The sequence below is a fragment of the Triticum aestivum genome, chromosome 3B (assembly GCF_018294505.1).
Source record: "Triticum aestivum cultivar Chinese Spring chromosome 3B, IWGSC CS RefSeq v2.1, whole genome shotgun sequence".
In the NCBI taxonomy this organism is placed as follows: domain Eukaryota; kingdom Viridiplantae; phylum Streptophyta; class Magnoliopsida; order Poales; family Poaceae; genus Triticum; species Triticum aestivum.
The window spans coordinates 386,602,341-386,618,859 of NC_057801.1; positions in this window are offsets into that span (position 1 = coordinate 386,602,341).

Here is a 16,519-nt window from a genome sequence, read left to right on the forward strand (position 1 = left end):
ATCATCGGCCGGACTCCAAGACTATGAAGATACAAGATTGAAGACTTCGTCCCGTGTCCGGATGGGACTTTCCTTGGCGTGGAGGGCAAGCTTGGTGATACGGATATGTAGATCTCCTACCATTGTAACTGACTATGTGTAACCCTAGCCCTCTCCGGTGTCTATATAAACCGGATGGTTTTAGTCCGTAGGACAACAACAATAACAACAATCATACCATAGGCTAGCTTCTAGGGTTTAGCCTCCTTGATCTCGTGGTAGATCTACTCTTGTAATACCCACATCATCAATATCAATCAAGCAGGACGTAGGGTTTTACCTCCATCAAGAGGGCCCGAACCTGGGTAAAACATCGTGTCCCTTGTCTCTTGTTACCATCCGCCTAGACGCACAGTTCGGGACCCCCTACCCGAGATCCGCCGGTTTTGACACAGGCATTGGTGCTTTCGTTGAGAGTTCCTCTGTGTCGTCACCGATAGGCTCGATGGCTCCTTCGATCATCAACAACGATGCGGTCCAGGGTGAGACTTTTCTCCCCGGACAGATCTTCGTATTCGGCGGCTTTGCACTGCGGGCCAACTCGCTTGGCCATCTGGAGCAGATCGAAAGCTACGCCCCTGGCCGTCAGGTCAGATTTGGAAGTTTGAACTTCACGGCTGACATCCGCGGGGACTTGATCTCCGATGGATTCGAGCCACAGCCAAGCGCGCCGCACTGTCACGACGGGCATGATTTAGCTCTGCAGCCGGACAGTACCCTGGAGGCCGCACTCGAGCCCGCTCCGATCTTCAATTCGGAGCCGGCTGCGTAGATCGAGGACGGATGGCTAGACACCGCCTCGGGGGCTACAACCTCTACGACGATAGAGCCGAACACTGACCTTGTCCCTCACAAAGCTCGTGACTCCGAGGTGCCGGACTCTGAGCCTCCCGCGCCCCCTCCAATTGAATCCGATTGGAAGCCGGTCATGGAGTTCACCGCTGCGGACATCTTTCAACACTCACCTTTCGGCGACATCTTGAGTTCGCTAAAGTATCTCTCGCTATCAGGAGAGCCCTGGCCGGACTGTGGTCAGGACGGTTGGGGTGCGGACGATGAAGAAATTCAAAGCCCACCCACCACCCACTTAGTAGCCACTGTCGACGATCTAACCAACATGCTAGACTTCGACTCCGAAGACATCGACAGTATGGACGACGATGCTGGAGACGACCAAGAACCAGCGCCTACTGGGCACTCGAAAGCCACCTCGTCATACGACATATACATGGTGGATATCCCAAAGGATGGGAATGGCGAAGGAACAGCGGAGGAAGATCCCTCCAAGAAACAGCCCAAGCGCCGGCGTCAGCGGCGCCGCTCTAAATCCCGCCACAGTAAGAATGGCGATTCCGGCACCGGAGATAATAATACCCCAGACAGTGCCGAAGACAACCCCCTCCAGCAAGATTCAGCACGGGAGGACGGGGATGCCAGCCCTCACAAGAGGGCAGCAGACGAAGAGGTAGAGGAAGATATTTACATGCCTCCCTCTGGAGACGAGGCAAGCCTCGACGATGACGAATTTGTCGTGCCTGAGGATCCCGTCGAACAAGAGCGTTTCAAACGCAGGCTTATGGCCACGGCAAACAGCCTCAAGAAAAAGCAGCAACAGCTTAGAGCTGATCAGGATCTGCTAGCCAACAGATGGAAGGAAGTCCTGGCGGCCGAAGAGCATGAGCTCGAACGCCCCTCCAAAAGCTACCCCAAACGCAAGTTGCTCCCCCGATTAGAGGAGGAGGCATATAAACCTGCATCACAAGAGCACAATACGGCTGACCGGCCACCTCGTGGCCGCGACAGAGAGGCCTCTAGGCCCTTCACAAGAACCGTACCCCGGCACCGCTCGAGTAGCATAAGGCCACAGGGGAATGCTTCGGATTTGCGAGATATATTGGAGGATAAGGCAAGACAATCAAGATCGATCTACGGATCGCGTGGGCGCCCCATGATACGTGACGACAACCGCCGCGCTGGACATAGTAAGTCCGGCCGGGCCGAACACAATAGACAAAGCTCGTTGGAGCTTCGTCGCGATATAGCCCAATACAGAGGCGCCGCACACCCACTATGTTTCACAGACGAAGTAATGGATCATCAAATCCCCGAAGGGTTTAAACCCGTGAATATCGAATCCTATGACGGCACAACAGACCCTGCGGTTTGGATCGAAGACTATCTCCTTCATATCCACATGGCCTGCGGTGACGATCTCCACGCCATCAAATACCTATCACTCAAGCTTAAAGGACCAGCTCGGAATTAGCTTAACAGCTTGCCAGCAGAATCAATTGGATGTTGGGAGGACCTGGAAGCCGCATTCCTTGATAACTTCCAGGGCACGTACGTGCGACCACCAGACGCTGACGACCTAAGCCACATAATTCAGCAGCCAGACAAATCGGCCAGACAATTCTGGACACGGTTCTTAACTAAGAAAAATCAAATCGTCGACTGTCCGGATGCGGAGGCCCTCGCAGCCTTCAAACATAACATCCGCGACGAGTGGCTTGCCCGGCACCTGGGACAGGAAAAGCCGAAATCCATGGCATCCCTCATATCACTCATGACCCGCTTTTGCGCGGGGGAGGACAGCTGGCTAGCTCGCAGCAACAACCTCAGCAAAAATTCCGGCAGCCCGAATACCAAGGATCGCAATGGCAGGTCACGTCACAACAAGAACAAACGCCGCATTAACAGCGACAATAATGAGGATACGGCAGTCAACGCCGGATTCAGAGGCTCGAAACCCGGTCAGCGGAAGAAGCCATTCAAAAGAACTACTATGGGTCCGTCCAATTTGGACCGAATACTCGATCGCTCGTGCCAGATACACGGCACCCCTGAAAAGCCAGCCAACCACACCAACAGGGACTATTGGGTATTCAAGCAGGCAGGCAAGCTAATCGCCGAAAACAATGACAAGGGGTTGCATAGCGACGACGAAGAAGAGACACGACCGCCGAACAACAGAGGACAGAAGGGTTTTCCCCCACAAGTGCGGACGGTGAATATGATATACGCAACCCACATACCCAAGAGGGAGCAGAAGCGTGCACTCAGGGACATATACGCGATGGAGCCAGTCGCCCCGAAGTTCAACCCATGGTCCTCCTGCCCGATCACTTTTGATCGAAGGGACCACCCCACCAGCATCCGCCACGGCGGATTCGCCGCATTGGTTTTAGACCCAATCATCGATGGATTTCATCTCACCAGAGTCCTGATGGACGGCGGCAGCAGCCTGAACCTGCTTTATTAGGATACAGTGCGCAAGATGGGCATAGACCCCTCAAGGATTAAACCCACAAAGACGACCTTCAAAGGTGTCATACCAGGTGTAGAGGCCAATTGTACGGGCTCAGTCACACTGGAAGTGGTCTTCGGATCCCCGGATAACTTCCGAAGCGAGGAGTTAATCTTCGACATAGTTCCGTTCCGCAGCGGCTACCATGCTCTGCTCGAACGGACCGCGTTTGCAAAGTTCAACGCGGTGCCGCACTACACATACCTCAAGCTCAAGATGCCAGGCCCTCGAGGAGTCATCACGGTCAACGGAAACACCGAGCGCTCCCTCCGAACGGAGGAACATACAGCGGCTCTCGCGGCAGAAGTACAATGCAGCCTCTTAAGGCAATTCTCGAGTCCGGCCGTTAAGCGACCGGACACGGCCAAATGCGCCTGAAGTAACCTACAACAAGACCACCTGGCGCGTTCCGAGCACGCGTAGCAATGCGACCCCAACCCCAGCCCTCGCAAGATCGCAAGACTGGTCCTTCGCGTACATCATTACGCTCTGGAGATACCATGGGCATAGGGGAAGGGGCACGACCACGACAGGCCCAGAATGCGGCTCAACCACATCAGGGGCTCCCAAGTGTGTCATTTCTTTTTTTCTTTTTTCTTTTCTTACCCACAGGACTTCGTTTACCAGAGGCCCTGTCCGGCAGTAGATCGGCCGAACTCACGATGCAACAGCCAGGGAAGGAGAAAGGCTGCGACGAATATCCAGGTGGTCTCCTTTTACGAGCATTAAATCTGTTTTATACACCACTCCGCAGCCTACCCCTGGAGGGGGACATGTTTAATAGTCCCATCCCTTGCTTATCGCACCATTTGTATCATTCTGTATTTACAGCAGTTTTTCTTGAATAAGTAATGCAGCACCTTTTTGCTTCCAATTGCATTTCTTTCTTATACATATGTTCATTTATGGCATGTTGCATCCGTACATTTTGGTACGGCTAAATACACCAGGGGCTTATGTTTCCCGCATCATGGTGTGATAAGTCCGAACACTTTCACAAGTGCGGCACCCCGAACTTATAGCATTATATGCATTAGCTCCGAATCATGTCTTGGGTCAATAGTTGGGTTTGCCCGGCTCCCATGTTTTGGTACCTTATGTTCCGTTGTATCGGCTAAGGTAGCACTGGGAGAACCACTGCGATTGCGCCCCAGTTGAGCTGGGTTAACGCCTCAGTGGAGAAAGCTAAAACTGACTGTCATGATGAGGCGAGAGCCGGTCGCTGTTCGAGAGGTTTTTTCGAGTCCCTAAAGACTTATGCCGCTTAGAGCGAGGAACCGGCTTTGTCCGGCCCAGGCGTGCATAGCGCCCCGAATTCGGCCTTCCGAACACTAGGGGCTTCGCCGAAATTTAAAATTATAGAATTCTATGGCTAAGTGAGAGTGTTCAAGCATTATAAGTCCGGTTGCCTAGTTCGTCGTGTTGAGCGCCTCCCTAGATGGACCCAAATATGGGAACAAGAGTGCTCAAATTTATACCGAACACCCCAGCACTCGTGGCATAGGGGCTGAAGCCGACGACTTGCCATCTCTCAGATTTGATAAACAGCCGCACAGAAGGTAATATTTTAAATCAACAAGCGTTGCTTAGCGCATATGAACTAAGTTTTCAGCGCACGGGATAACAAAATGCGAGTCTACTCAAATATTAAATCTTTGGAGCACTCACCCGCAATAACGCGGGCACCCTTCAGGACACTCTAATAATACATCTCGGGCGTGCGATGCTCCTTGCCCTGCGGTGGCGGGTCCGTCACAAGCTTCTGGGCATCCATCTTGCCCCAGTGCACCTTTGCGCGGGCAAGGGCCCGACGGGCACCTTCAATACAGGCGGAGTGCTTGATGACTTCAACCCACGGGCACGCATCCACCAGTCGCCGCACCAGGCCGAAGTAGCTCCCAGGTATGGCCTCATTGGGCCACAGCCGAACTATGAGGCCCTTCATGGCCTGTTCGGCCACCTTGTGGAGCTCGACCAGCTGCTTCAGCTGGTCGCTAAGGGGAACCGGATGTCCGGCCTCAGCATACTGAGACCAGAAGACCTTCTCCGTCGCGCTCCCCTCCTCGACCCTGTAGAAAGCGGCAGCATCGGACACGCTGCGGGGCAGATCTGCGAACGCTCCTGGAGAGCTCCGAATTCGGGTAAGTAACACGTAATCCACATCCACATGCTTGCTTTGCATGAAAAATGCCTTACCCGACGCTATTTTCTTCAACGCCTCGATTTCCTGGAGGGCCTTGTAGGCTTCGGCCTTAGCGGCTTTGGCACTCTCAAGAGCCGATGCAAGCTCGGACTCTCGAGTCTTCGAGTCACGCTCCAAACTCTCGTGTTTTTCCACGAGAGCCTGGAGCTCTTGTCGTACCTCCGCCACCCGCGCCTCCTGCTTCTCTCGCTCGGCGCGCTTCGCGGCCGCATTACGTTCGGCCACGAACCCTGCCTCCTTCAGGGTTGCCACCTCGTTTGTGGCCCCTGCAATACCCACGTTATCCTTGTCATTCTTTTTGCAACCAAATCCTTTTCTGTAAGGTACAATTTTAATAAGGTGCTACTCACCTTCTTTGTCCTCGAATTGCTTCTTGGCACGGCCGAGCTCGCTCTCGGACCGCTCGAGGTTTTGCTTCAAAACACTGACCTCCACAGTCAGTGCGGTAGAGGTCAGCAGGGTAGCCTGCAATCCCACATCGACATATTTTTTATGACTCCTGCGTATATCTTTTTAGATCCTCAGTCCGGCTTTTCTTTCCGAACACCGAACCGAGCATCAGGGGCTACTGTCTATGTGGTACTATTTTACATATATTAATATTCTTACCTCAAAGCCTGATAGAAGGCTGCTGCAGGCTTCGGTCAGCCCGCTTTTGGCGAGCTGGACCTTCTGAATCACCGCACTCATGACAGTGCGGTGTTCCTCCTCGATGGAAGCATCGTTGAGCGCCTCCAACAAGTTATTCGGCGCCTCCGGTTGGACGGAGGCCGCCGGCGCCACGGTCTTGCCCTTCTTGCGAAGGGGCCGCCCGCCGGACTCCGGAACCACTGCAGATTCCGGTGCATAGTCTGGCACGAAGTCCGGGAGGTCGCCCTGTGCTACCTCCGGGTCCTCCTCCTCTGGATGGGTCCCTCTCTGGGATCCCACCTCGACGTCGTCAGCGTCGCGGGGAGAAGAGGTGGTTGGAAGTGAAGTGTTGTTCACATCCGACGAACCCAAGGACCCGCTCGACGAAGCGGGAAGATCGTCCTTGGGCGGACTGCAGGGTTGTATGCGGCGTTAGAAAGACACCAAGTGGCGAAAAGAAAAATCATGAAGTCATTCGGGAGTCCGGATACTTACGATCTCGCTAGGGGCTTGGCCCTCGGAGGCCAATCCTCGTCGTCGTCACCGGCGTTGGCACAACAGTCCGGGGGAAGAGTTCTTCCCTTCTTGGACCCTTCGGCCTCCCTCGTTGGGGAGGCCCTCCTTTTCTTCCCTCCCCCCGCTGGGGGGAGGCCCTTTTCTTCTTCTCCTCGTCCTCGGGGGAGGAGTCCGCCTCAGAGTCATCGGACACCTGAAAACGGGAACTCTTTCGAGTACCCATGGCCTCCTTCTTGGCCTTCTTCTCTGGCACCACATGGGGTGCCGGAACCAGCAGCCCCGCCAGATGGGCATCCACTGGGTCTTCTGGCAAGGGGGGCGGACAGTTAGTCTGCTCGGCCTTCTTCAGCCAGTCCTGTCAAAGGAAGGGGAGTTTAGATCCCGCATAGAGTCAAACTATGAAAAACAAGTATCCCGTAAAGGGCAAAAACATTTACCTCGTCAACCTGACGCTGCGAGCGGAATCCGTGATCTTCGGTAGCGGATGCGGGGCCTCGGCGCCCTTAAAAAGCACCTTCCAGGCATCTTCGTACCTAGTGTCAAGGAGCCCGCTCAAGGTTCGGTGCTGAGCCGGATCGAACTCCCACAGTTTGAAGGCCCGTTGTTGGCAGGGGAGGATCCGGTGGATGAGCATGACTTGGACGACGTTGACAAGCTTGAGCTTCTTGTCCACCAGCTTCTGGATACAGGCTTGGAGTTCGGTCAGCTCCTCCGAATTGCCCCAAGTCAGGCCACTCTCCTTCGAAGAGGTGAGCCGTGTGGGGATGCCAGATCTGAATTCGGGGGCCACTGCCCATTTAGGGTCACGCGGCTCGGTGATGTAGAACCACCCCGATTGCCACCCCTTGATGGTTTCCACGAAGGCACCCTCGAGCCAAGTAATGTTGGGTATCTTGCCCACCATGGCGCCTCCGCATTCCGCTTGGTTCCCCTTCACGACCTTCGGCTTGACATTGAAGATTTTGAGCCACAAGCCGAAGTAGGGCTGGATGCAGAGGAAGGCCTCGCACACGATGATAAACGCCGAAATGTTGAGGATGAAATTCGGGGCCAGATCATGGAAATCCAGGACGTAGTAGAACATGAGCCCCCGAACAAAGGGGTGAAGTGGGAAGCCCAGTCCGCGGAGGAAATGGGAAAGGAATACCACCCTCTCATGGGGCCTGGGGGTGGGGATGAGCTGCCCCTTGTTGGGGAGCCGGTGCGCGATGTCCCTGGACAGGTATCCGGAGCTGCGCAGCCTCTCGATGTGCCCCTCTGTAATGGAGGAGGCCATCCATTTGCCTCCCACTCCGGACATGGCTGGAGGAGGTCGAGGCGAGATGTGCGGACTTGGGCGCTGGAGCTCGAGTGCGCGGAGATGGATAAGCAAAGGAGGAAGAAGGCGTAGGTGAAAAGGTGGGTCCTTATCCCCTTATATATGGACGGACGAAACTATGCGTCCCCACCGGCCTGGTAAAACTCGCTTTTCTCCCAAGCGCCGCAATCAATGGCGCGGTTGGGTTACCCACGTCCGTATTGATGAGAATCCCGGAATAGGGGGAGCACGATCTCTGCTTCAACAAGACGTGCCAAGGAAACTGCTTCGCTAAACGCGCTGAGGCGGTATAATAAAAACAATTCGAGTGAAGGCTTGGTTGTGGTGTGACGTCACGCCACGAAATACGTCAGCAGATTGAACTTGTATAAATATTATTCTCTCTACGGTGGTATGTGGAATTTATTTTGCAGAGCCGGACACTATCCTGGTGTTCACAATCTTCTACAAATTATTCGAAGAAGGAGCCCGCCTTGCAATGCCGAAGACAATATGCGCGTCGGACTCGTCGTCATTGAAGCCTGGTTCAGGGGCTACTGAGGGAGTCCTGGACTAGGGGGTGTCCAGATAGCCGAACTATCATCATCGGCCGGACTCCAAGACTATGAAGATACAAGATTGAAGACTTCGCCCCGTGTCTGGATGGGACTTTCCTTGGCGTGGAAGGCAAGCTTGGCGATACGAATATGTAGATCTCCTACCATTGTAACCGACTCTGTGTAACCCTAGCCCTCTCCAGTGTCTATATAAACCGGATGGTTTTAGTCCGTAGGACAACAACAATAACAACAATCATACCATAGGCTAGCTTCTAGGGTTTATCCTCCTTGATCTCATGGTAGATCTACTCTTGTAATACCCACATCATCAATATCAATCAAGTAGGACGTAGGGTTTTACCTCCATCAAGAGGGCCCGAACCTGGGTAAAACATCGTGTCCCTTGTCTCCTGTTACCATCCGCCTAGACGCACAGTTCGGGACCCCCTACCCGAGATCCGCCGGTTTTGACACCGACACTACCCTCGAAAGCTGTTGCGATCCCCTATACTTGTGGGTTATCAAGACTAATTTCTGGTGCCGTTGCCGGGGAGCATAGCTCTATTCTCTGAATCACTTGGGATTTATGTCTGTTGATCACTATGAAGAACTTGAAAGACGATCGAACTACTATTTTGCCCTCAACTACGAGGGGGCAGTAAGGAACTGCCATCTAGCTCTGCACTAGATTCTCCTTCCGTTATTAGTAGGCTTGCGACACCTAAACCTACTACTGCTATAAATTCTGATATGCCGCATGTTATTGATGATGCCACCTCTGCTATGCATGATGAAACTACTTCTATGCGTGATACTACTTTTCCATTAGGTGAATTTCTTGATGAACAACTTGCTAGAGTTAGGGGGAATGATATTACTGAAGATCCTATTACTGATGATAGTGATGATGAAGGTTCCCCCAATGATTATGTATTACCTGTTGTTCCTAAGGGTTATGTTATGAATGAAAAAGCTGCTATGGAAATCCTTGCTTGCAATGATAGAAATGATCTTAAGAAATTATTAGCTAAATGGAAGCAGCAGTCTCTTAATGCTAGAATGAAACTCGGTCCTGCTTTTGCTACTTCACCTATCTGTGTTACTGATAAGGATTATGAATTCTCTGTTGATCCTGATATTATTACTTTAGTTGAATCTGATCCTTTTTATGGCCTTGAATCTAAAACTGTTGTGGCACATCTTACCAAGTTGAATGATATAGCCACCTTGTTTACTAATGATGAGAAGTCTTGCTATTTATATATCCTTAAGATATTTCCATTCTCATTAAAGGGTGATGCTAAGACTTGGTATAATTCACTTGCTCCTGGTTGTGTGCGTAGTCCCCAGGATATGATTTATTACTTCTCTGCTAAATATTTCCCTGCTCATAAGAAACAAGCTGCCTTGCGGGAAATATATAATTTTGTGCAAATCAAAGAAGAGAGTCTCCCACAAGCTTGGGGGAGGCTTCTCTGGTTACTTAATGCTTTGCCTGATCATCCTCTTACGAAAAATGAAATACTTGATATCTTTTATAATGGACTAACCGATGCTTGCAAGGACTACTTGGATAGTTGTGCTGGTTGTGTTTTCAGGGAAAGAACAGTCCACGAAGCTGAAATACTATTGAATAATATGTTGACTAATGAAAATAATTGGACTCTTCCCGAGCCAGTTCCTGAAGTAATTCCTGAACCAATTGAGCCAACCCCTGAGCCTATTCCTAAACCCACTCCGAAGAAGAGAGGTGTTTTATTTCTCAGTCCTGAAGATATTCAAGAGGCAAAGAAATCAATGAAAGAAAAAGGTATTAAAGCTGAAGATGTTAAGAATTTACCTCCTATTGAAGAAATACATGGTCTTAATATACTGCCTGAAGAACCACATTGTCTTGATAACCCGACATAGGTAGTAAAGGTAAATTCTCTCTATAGATATGATAAAGTTGAAATACCCTCTACTAAATTTCATAGCCCATGCTTAGATGAATTTGATGACTTTATGGCTAGACAAGAAAGTTTTAATGCTTATGTTGGTAGAGAGTTAAAGAATAATGCTTTCGAGATAGGACACATAGGTGATAATCTGGCTAGAGTTAAAGATGAACTTCACCGCGTTAGCAAATATGCTTCTATGGTTGCTACTCAAGCTGAGCAAGTACTTAAAGCTCAGAATGACTTGCTTGATGAATTGAATAATAAAAATGACTTTGCGGTTAGAGTGGCTAATAGAACTGGTAGAATGACTCAGGAACCTTTGTATCTTGAAGGCCACCCTAAGAGAATCGAGAAAGATTCCCATAGAAATAATTTAGAGGCACCTAGTTCTTCTAAAAAGAAGAAGAAGAAAAATGATAGGACTTTGCATGCTTCTAGTGAACCTACTATAGACACACCTGAGAATCCCAATGATATTTCTATTTCTGATGTTGAAACACAATCAGGTGATGAACATGAACCTAGTGATAATGTTAATGATAATGTTCATGTTGATGCTCAATCTAGCAAAAACAATGATGTAGAAATTGAACATGTTGTTGATCTTGATAACCCACAATCAAAGAATCAAGTTTATGATGAGAGAGATTTTGTTGCTAGGAAGCACGGTAAAGAAAGAGAACCATGGGTTCAGAAACCCATGCCCTTTCCTCCTAAACCATCCAAGTCAAAGGATGATGAGGATTTTGAGCGCTTTGCTGAAATGATTAGACCTATTTTCTTACGTATGCGCTTAATTGATATGCTTAAAGTAAATCCTTATGCTAAATATATGAAGGATATCATCACAAACAAGAAAGATACCGGAAGCTGAAATTTCCACCATGCTTGCTAATTAGCTAATTTTTTAAATAATAGATTTTTTATTAATTTTCACAAATATTACGCTGAAAAATTATTTTTCAAAAATAATACACCGTCGGCCCACAGCAGGCCGACTGGATCTAGTCGGCCCACAGCAGGCCGACTGGCATCCTATCAGCTTGCTGCTGGCCGAGTGGCCTGTCGGCTGCCAGCTCAAGTCCAGTCGGCCAACTGTGGACCGACAGGGTCCAGTCGGCCTGCTGTGGGCCGACTGGAACTAATTGGTCTACTGTGGGCCGACTGGTGCATGCATCCCATATTACAATTTTTTTTGCCCCGTACAATATTACAGATTTGTTTTTCAAAACTATGGTGTTTTTTCGCGCAACCCTTTTTCCCCGCCATATGTTTGCCCGCCAACGCTTTCCCGCCATATGTTTCCGCCACCCGTTTCCCGCCATATGTTCCGCCAACTCTTTCCCGCCACCCGTTTCCCGCCATATGTTCCCGCCACGCGTTTCCCGCCATATGTTCCCGCCAACTTTGTCCCGCCACCCGTTTCCCGCCATATGTCCCGCCAACTCTTTCCCGCCACCTATAAAACCCCCTTCAGACGGAGTTGGATAAGCATTCCAGTGTAGTGTAGTTGAGATGTCCCATTATCCTTTCGATCGTAGTTTTCACCCTGGGATGAGCAGGACTCTTCTGAGCCTAGCTACCGATTTCAGGATGGACAATAGGATAGTTCCATGGGACGAACTCACCGGTAGTGACACCATAATCAATGAGTTGGCTCACCAATTATGTAGGTCTGGGTGGCCTGAAAGGACCTATGAGGAGGTACGTAAAGAACTTCTTAGGTGCATGAAAGGTGGAAGAAGGTGGTGGTGCCAAAGAGTGAAATTTTCAGAAGGATTTCAGCAAATAATCCATCTTTATGGATTGAGGAGAGCGAGGACGAAGATGATATCTTCATGCCGCCGCTTCCGGGTTCTGCATCTTCGAAGGGCAAGAGTTCTTCATCGTCGAAGGGCAAGGTTTCTTCATCGTCATAGGGCAAGAGTTCTTCATCGTCGAAGGGCAAGAGTTCTTCATCGATGGAGGATGACGATGATGACTTCATGTAGTTTTATGTTGTATGTTGTAAGTTCACTCATACGTACCATTTAATTTAGATGTAGTTCTATGTAGTTGTTTGTACTGTCTTGTTGTACGAGCATTCTGTTCTATCTAAATATGATGTTGTAGTTCGGATAACATAGTACTAAAATAGAGTAGGCATATGTCTCATACATAAGTACATAGTCATTTGTCTCATACATAGAATAGACATAAGTCTCACACATAAATAGATGGTAATGTCTGTACTGATAGATAGAAGCGTCAGTGACGACGCCTGGCCTGTCGGGGAGGCGGATCTGGAATCGGCGTCCATCCCCATCTGTCAGGTGCCCTAATGGGACGCGGATGAATCTCGGACTCTCCCTGGTCATGTTGTGTATCCTGTGTGGGGCCTGGTGGAGGAGTCGAAAACATGTTCATCCAGTGGGTGTGCTGTGACATCGGAGCCTGTATGTGATCCTCGGGATGATGATCACTCCCCCACGTATCATGTGATGCCGACATAGACGCATGATATCCATAGGCTCCTACACGACGGAACTTTAAGTCATGAAGTCTGATGCCGCCTGAACTAATATTGAAAACAATAAATATGAAGACACACACCTGCTGGCTGTGACGGCTGCTCTGGCTCAAACACAAAGCTCGACGAGGGACCGTGGTGCTGTGGCTGTGGAGAAAACATGAATCTCGACGTGGGACCATAGTGTTGTGGGTGCTGCCACAATGAACTGCCAGGTTGTTCAGGAGGGGGTGGCCTGGTCGTCAGCTGATGTGCTAGACGTGGACGTGGTTGATGTTGGTGCATGGAGGGACGCGGCTGCTGTGGCTGGTGCTGAACAACGTCAATTCTCCGGGTGCACGTGATAGCCTCGTAGACAGCCCGTATTTTGTTCTGCATCCGTTCTAAGAAGGGTTGTATGACAGGACGGTGATGAAGAAGAGGTCCTGACGACAGTGATCGTTCAAAGGTGGTCACGTCGTCTAGAGTTCGTGTGTCAAGGTAGCCTGCAAATTTTCAGGATGATTATTAAGTATGCACGCCAATGTATGTGACAACATTACTTAAAGAAAATATATCTTACCGCGTACTGCCTAGAGCCCAAAGTATCATAGCTTGGGTACGTATCTGACGGAGTAGGATCAGGTATCTCCTCTAGGTGAGAGTGCTCAACGATGCGTAGACGTGTTCCGCTCATGCAGCGCCGCAAATAGAGATTGAATTCATTGAGTTCAAAATTGTTATTCTCGTGCCATAGATTTGTGTTTGCTGTCACCCATTCTATAACATACGGCTCTAGTCTTACTAGCCACTCAGCAGTTGTCCTAGTCATGCCCTTCCTTGTCATCCTAAAATTGTGGTGTGTGTTCAACAATTACCTAAAGCTTCGAATGGAGTACTATGAAAGATAATGCAACATTGAAAAACTGGTTAATACCTGTGGATGTGTGCTGGCACCGGGTTCTCTATAGGGGGAGGCAGCTCCAACTACAGAAGACCAAATTGCCTCATAACCCTCTGTTGTGCCATCTCCTCAACGAAGACATCAAAGATGATCTTTGATTTTGTCATCCAGTAATCTCGGTCCCTTGTGCATAGAACGGACATACCACTAGGGTATCTCGCTTGTATGGCTGCTTCCGTATAGGGCTGCCAGATGACCCCGGTGTACGCATCGAACTACTCGTTCAATGATGTGTATGCTTTCCTGGTCTGATCACTAGCAAAGCGTCTCTGGAGAAAACAAAAGTTAGTATCCGCTAGCATCGAACTATCTCTTGTGTAGAAAAAAGTTGCATTAAACTACAACACGGTGCATACCTGGCGACGTGTCCAACACAGACCGAAAGTAGGCATGTCGATGCCGTCAACATCAAACATGGCGTCTATAGGCTCATGAACACGTACCTCTGGTCGCCCTATAGAGAACCTCTCCCACGACCACAACTGTAGGAATAGAGGGCATCAAAGAAGGGCTATCTTTTTCGATGTAAGCTGGCAAGCGTTGCACATACCTCGGTATGTAGCCGCCAAGACCGCCGAACCCCAACTCCTCTGTCTGATCTGATCCGCCGTCTGAGCGCTCGCTATCTCGAGTGCCATAGGGATGTTGAGCGCGCTAATAGTGGTGACATGGTTCTCTATGAACATCACCTTGCCGAAAAGCCACATTAAGTAGGCCTCCAGGCTCCGAGTGATCTGCTCCGCAGTCAATGGCGCCCGGAAGTTCTGGATCTGCATTAAGCAAAGAGAAAGTTTTAGTAAGCCGCGGTTATTTTTTGTAAGACCGTATGCACGATAACTTGAAGATAAGAGGTAGGGAAAATTACCCGGAAATTGAGCAACCACTCATACTTAGGTCCGTGATGCTCCCATACCGGATCCGGAGCATTCGGAAAAACACCATGAAAACATTGTGTAAGAGCTTGCTCCCAACCAGCCGGTGCGTCCAACGGTCCTATGGCATGACCTGCCAACGGTAGTCCGAGCAAAAGTGACACATCCTCTAGAGTAGGAGCCATCTCTCCTCATCGGAAGTGAAACGTGTGGGTCTCTGGCCTCCAACGGTCCACTAAGCAGCTCAGCAAGGACCCGTCGATGGCGAGGCGTTTCTCACCCGGGATAGACTCAACCAGACGCGCGAAAGGTAAAAGGCCAGCCCATTTCAACCTTCATCAGAGAACATTTCTGTTAGTGTCTCCCATTAATATGCATGTCAGTGTGCAAATTAATAAAGCACATACCGCTGAAGCCATCTTGGGTGTATCCTCCAGTTTTCCTTAGGAGGGCAAGTGACCAGAGGCTCAAGCTTGCGCTCATACCATATCGCAGCACGATGAACCCTATCAATGTCCCCATTCAGCAACCACAGTCCCGACATTCCTGCACATAAAAAATTCAGAACATAGTGTCACACTTAATACAAATTCAGAACATAGTGTCACACTTAATACAAATTCAGAACATAGTGTCACACTTAATACAAATTCAGAACATAGTGTCACACTTAATACAAATTCAGAACATAGTGTCACACTTAATACAAATTCAGAACATAGTGCCACACTTAATACAAATTCAGAACATAGTGCCACACTTAATACAAATTCATAACATAGTGCCACACTTAATACAAATCCAGAACATAGTGCCACACTTAATACAAATTCAGAACATAGTGCCACACTTAATACAAATTCAAAACATAGTGCCACACTTAATACAAATTCAGAACATAGTACTGCTAGCTTAGGTTCTTCCTCTCCCTCTTACTCCTCTGTTTCCTCTACCTCCTCTTCGTCCCCGGTTGCCTCGTCCACACCCAGTGACGAAAGTGGGACAATTAGTGTCCCTATGGCCAAATTCATTGCATAGAATGCATTGCCTAGTCGGACCTCCTGCTTCAGATTCATCCATATCATTCCGGATGCGCTGACACTACCGTCTGCCTCTACTTGTACGCATATGCTCTGGGTTTGGAATGTAACGCCTTTCAGCGGGGTTGACGGTGTTGAAATTACCCATTGATCGAAAACCCATCAGCTCACCGGTCCAGGTATTGAGGACAGACTCTTTCAAAAAATATGGAGACACAAACGATATTGCGTCCATTCCAAGCTGCCCGCAAGCAGCAAGTACATGTGAGCAAGGTAGGTGAAGCAATTTCGGTTTGTTGCATGTGCACTCACACGTTGGCCAGGCTTCATTACCAATTTTCACCTCATGCGTCCTCAACTCATTTGCACATCCAAATTTGTTGTTGGCTAAGCGGACCTCAAACCTTCTTTCTTGATTACCGATGGCGACTACGCTGTGTGACCTAGCTTTTTGCATCTTGTTGTCCATGTACTTTGTGACTCTTTCACAATACCGTGTATTTGGGTTGTTGAAGATATGCCGCTCTGCTTTTTGACGTCTATCTCTGAAATACTTGATGGTGCCATAGAAAATACCCTCAACAATGGCTGTAAGTGGCAATGCTCGGTTTCCTCTGAGAACAAAATTGTATGTTTCCGCGAGGTTCGTTGTCATGACACCTT